Source organism: Galeopterus variegatus, unplaced genomic scaffold, assembly GCF_000696425.1.
Source record: "Galeopterus variegatus unplaced genomic scaffold, G_variegatus-3.0.2 Scaffold7142, whole genome shotgun sequence".
In the NCBI taxonomy this organism is placed as follows: domain Eukaryota; kingdom Metazoa; phylum Chordata; class Mammalia; order Dermoptera; family Cynocephalidae; genus Galeopterus; species Galeopterus variegatus.
The window spans coordinates 106,169-111,434 of record NW_007733253.1 but is presented as its reverse complement, the minus strand read 5'-3'; the positions used below and the strand labels follow the sequence as shown (position 1 = coordinate 111,434).

Below are 5,266 nucleotides of genomic sequence, written 5' to 3'. Positions count from 1 at the left end.
CTCCTTTACCTTATAGTCATCATGTGTATTACATCTGTGCACCTGAAACACTCAACCGACAATACTATAAATTTTATTTCAACGTTCATGCATATTTAAAAGAACTTAGAGGGAAAAAAAGAGCCTAATCTATTTACCCAGACATTTACTATTTCTGTAGCTCTGTCTTCATTTCTGAAGTTCCAGGTTTCTCTCTGGTATCTAATTTGTTGGGAGTCTTTATCATGAAGGGACGTTTTATCAAATGCTTTTTCTGCATCTATTGAGATTTGTTTCATTCTGTTGATGTGATGTGTTACATTTACTGATATGCAAATGTTGAACCATCTTTGCTTCCTTAGGCTAAATCACACTTGATCATGGCGTATAATCTTTTTGATGTGCTGTTGGATTCTTTCTGCTAGTGTTTTATTGGGGACATTTGCATCTGTGTTTGTTGTCCTTGCCTGGTATCAGGGTAATTCTGGCTTCATAGTATGAGTTTGGTGTCTGGTATTTGAGCTTATTTTTGTAGTAAAGTAAGCACAAATAATTTCCTCTAGCCTTATTTTTTTTTTCCTAACAGCAGGTCTGATGGTGACAAATTTTCTAAGTTCTCTTTCATCTGAGAATATTTTTATTTTGCCTTCATTCCTGAATAATATTTTTCCTGGATATAGAATTCTGGGTTGATAGTACTTTTCTTTCATCATTTAAAAAAAATGTGTGTTACTTCCTTCTGGTCTCCATCCAGCTTCTGATGAGAAATTACTGTCGTTTGAATTGCTATATCATGAGTCATTTTCCTATGACTGCTAACAATTTTTTCTTTGGTTTTTAACTGTTTGATTATGTATCTGTGTATAGTTTTCTTTGAGTTTATCCTGTTTGGAATTTGCTGATATTCTGGAATCTGTAAATGTATGTCTTTAAGTTTTCAGCCATTATTTTTCCAAATATTTTTCTGCATCATTCACTTTTTCCTATTCTCCTGGGATGCCAATGACATAAATATTAGACTTTTTGATATTGTTCTACAAGATCCTAACTCTGTTTATTTTTTTCAATATTTTCCTCTATGTTCTTCAGATTAGATTATTTCTATGGATCTGTCTTCAAGTTCATGGATTCTTTTATTAGTCATCTCCATACTTTTATTGAAATCATTCTGGTAAATTCTGATTTCATTCATTATAATTTTTAGTTCTAAAATTTCCATTTAAAAAATGTAGTTTCTATTTGCTTGCTGAGAACTCCTTTTGTTTCATTGATTTCAAAAGTGTGCAACCTTTGTTTTCCCCCCAAAGCACTGTCTTTACTTATACAGAGAGCTACCACTTTGGTGAGTAGTAGGAGGAGTGGGAGAGGTTCCTTTTTCAATCCAGGGGTCTCCATCATGTTGGTTTGTTGTTACCAAACACACAGACAAGTGGCCTCATGGATTTGGTAACTGATGAGAATGTTTAGTCTCTCTCCACTAGAGCAACAAGGTGAGTGTCAATCTCTGCTTCTGTAAGAATCCTGAATTTAGGATTCTCAACTGTAACTAGTCCAACTTCTATTTGTGAAAGTTTGAAATCCAGTTGATAGAACAGTAGACAGGCATGTAATTGTACTTTCCACTGCCTGTTCAAATGTCCAATCAAATTTCTTCTTCACTTTTTTTTTTTTCAGGGAAACTGATTGACTCAGTTTGCTTAACTCCTGCTGTGTGTGGTGGTTTTAAACCTACAGTAGTAACCCGAGGGCCTCGTTCTTCATCTATACCAATTAAAATCATACAACAACCAGAAGGGCCCATTTCAGCATTCTGTGTGTAGACCCGGGAAATAGCAGCAATTGTTTACACAGTATGTCCACAGGAGTCTCACGGCCATACTTGTACTTCCAATTAGCTGCCTCATAGCGCGCCCACTGTACCTGGGATCTGCTGTCTGCTGTCATTCCCTGGGAAATAACAGCAATTGTTTACACAGTATGTCCACAGGAGTCTCACGGCCATACTTGTACTTCCACTTAGCTGCCTCATAGCGTGCCCACTGTACCTGGGATCTGCTGTCTGCTGTCGTCCATATCACCACACAGCCAGTGTTCTCAGTTGTCTTGAATAAGTGAGTCACTGGGCTGGAACCCAATAATTTGTCAGGCGCTTGCTTCTGTGTGAGAATTACTACATAGTCTTTCCCTCTGTCACCTACTCATGTAAGCCACCCTAATTAATAGCCTTAAAAGCATATTCTACTTGGTAGAGCCTGCCCTCGGGTGAAAAACTGGTAGCGTGGCAATCAAAACCAGCTCTGGAAGGGCCGAGCCCATGGCGCGCTCGGGAGAATGCGGTGCTGGGAGCGCAGTGATGCTCCTGCCGCGGGTTCAGATCCTATATGGGGATGACCGGTGCGCTCACTGGCTGAGCACGGTGCGGCCGGTCTCAAAAAGGAAAAAAAAAAAAACAAACCCAGCTCTGGAACTACAGGACATGTTAGTTGACCCACTATTTCAAACACAGCCTCTGGGACCCCAAAAACAGGTAACTTTATCTTATGGAGCATGGCTATAAAAGCTGCTTTAATATCTTTGATAATTTCAATATCTGAATTATCTCAGAGTTCACATTTGTTGATTGTCTTTTGTTTTGAGAATTGGTCATATTTTCATGGTTATTTGTATGTCAAGTAATTTTAGATTATATCCAAATGTGGACATTTTGAATATTATGTGTGACTCTAGAGTCTCAGGAGACTATATATATTTTTTGTTTTGGTGATAAATAAACCTAATTAAGTTAAGAATGCAAATTATGAATTGCTTTCTGTGCACAGTGCTTTCAATGTCTGTTCCATTTTCAAAGCTCTTGCTTTGAAATAACAGCATGATTTCAAAACCAGAAAATTGATATTGGTACAATGTGTGTGTGTAGCATTTTATCACACATGTAGGGTCTTCTGTTTGATTCTGCCCTACACATGCACCCCTCAAGTGTTAGTCTGGGAGTTGGACAGTGTTTATAGTTCAGTTCTCACTGCCTTTGCTGCGCTTCTTTGGGTCTGTTCTGTGTGTGAACAGTTTGGGTGTGAGCCCAGGACTTGTGTCAGTTTATACACAGAATTGAAGATGGTCTTCTCCATTTCTCTTCTCTGTTTGGTTTCCCTTACACACTCTGGCCTCTTTTTCCAGTTCCTCTGGGAAAGAAAAATAGGTTTGTCCTAGAGTATTGGCCTCTGTGCTGCTGCCCATTTTCATGCAACTGAGGCCACCCTCAGTGAGAAGCAGCAGGAGGAAAGGAAGAGATAAACTAGTCGGGATTTCCTCTATGCTGTCCAGCTCACACTGACCTTTTTTTCTAGTCTTCTGGCCAGAAATAGGATTTTCTTTGTGTTATTGTCTGTCCTTGTGATGGAGTTCTGTGACTCAGGCCATCCTCAGGTAAAAGAGGAAAAAAAGCCAGGAAACTCACCAGTATTCCATCATGCTAAGTTTTGACTTTCCTCATCAGTCTGCCTTTTATGGTTTACTTTTCAGTCTTTGGATAGTTGACTTTGGAATCATGTCCAGAGTTTCAATTGCAATCAGTGTTACATAGGCTGTAACAGATTTATTCCATCTTGGCCATCACCAGAAACTGGCTTTGAGTAATTTTTACTTTATTAATTTGACATACTTGTAGATTTCATGTGAAGTTGAAAAACTGTACAGAGAGTTTCCATATACCATTCACTCAGTTTCTCCAATGGTTATATAACTGTACTTTACAAAATTATACATAACTTTACATAGCTGTAGTATAACATCAAAACAGAAAACTGGCACGGGTGCAATATCTGTATAGTTCCGTGGCATTTTGTCACATGTAGAATCATGTACCACCACACCACAATCAAGATGTAAATCTGATCCATCACTACAATGATCTCAGTCATGCTACCCCTTTATTGTCATGCCCAACCCTTCCCTACCTCTGTCCCTAAACTCTGGAAGCCACTCATTTGTTATCTATCTCTATAATTTTTTCATTTCAGAATGCTATATCAATGAAATCATATAGTATGTGACGATATGAGATTTTTTTCCCATTCTGCATAATTCCCTTAGAATCCATCCAAGTTATGTGTATCAATAGTTTGTTCTTTTTAATTGCTGAGTAGTAGTCCATGGTAGTCCACAGTATGGATGTACCAGTTTCTTTAGCCATTCTCCTATTAAAGACATTATAGTTGTTTCTAGTTTTTGGTTATTACAAATAAAGCTTCTATGAACATTCAAATACAGCTTTTTGTGTGAGCAATTTCTATTGTTTTTATTTCTCTGGGATAAATGCCCAGGAGTGTGATTGCTATGGCATATGGGTAAGTATGTGTCATATGGGTAAGTAGTTACAAGAAACTGCCAAGCTATTTCCAGAACACTATTTTACATGTCCTTGAGCAATGTTTAAGTGACCCAGTTTTTGCACACTCTCGCCAGCATTTTGTCTTTTCATTATTTCTTTTTATTTTCACCATTTTGATAGGTGTGTAATGGTATCTCATCACAGTCTTAATTTGCATTTCCCTAGCAGCTAACGATGTTGAACATTTTTTCCATGTGTTTACTTGCCATCTGTGTATCCTCTTTGATGAGATGTCTTGTTATGTTCTCTGCCCATTTTCTAATTGGATTGTTTGTTGGCTTATTGAGAGTTGAGTTTTGAGAGTTGTTTACATACTCTAGATATCACTCTTTTGTCAGATATGTCTGCAGAAAGAAAACTTTTTAAATTTTGATGAAATCCAATTTGTTATTTGCTTTCGATTATGGATCATACCCTGGGTGTTATGACTGAGGTCTCTTCACCAAGCCCTAGGTTCCAAAGATTTTCTAAGTTTTCTTCTAAAACTTTTATACCTTTATATTTATATTTATGTGCCAGGTTTGGTTAATTTTTGCATATGGTGTGAAGTTTATGTCAAGATTCATTTTTTTTTTTCGGTCTGTGGATATCCAATTGCTCCAGCACTGCTTGTTGAAAAGACTGTCCTTTCTCTATTGAGTTGCTTTTGCACCTTTGACAAAAATCAGTCAGCCGTACTTGTGAAAGGTTCTTTCTGGGTTCTCTACTTTGTTCCATGAATCTATGAATCTATCCTGTCCCCAATACAACCCAGTCTTAATTAACTTGCTATATAGGAAATCTTAAAACTGGATAGGCTGACTACTCCCACTTTATTCTTTTTAAAAATTGTATTAACCATTTTAATTCCTTTATTTTTATAAATTCTAGGATAGAATAATCTACACAAAATCTTCCTGG

The 5,266-nt window shown here is 37.4% G+C and overlaps 1 pseudogene; it reads right to left on the bottom strand.

Moving 5' to 3' along the window:
- Nucleotides 1–1,442: 1,442 nt before the first annotated feature.
- Nucleotides 1,443–1,923, bottom strand: LOC103607122 (annotated as a pseudogene).
- Between the last annotated feature and the right edge of the window lie 3,343 nt (nt 1,924–5,266).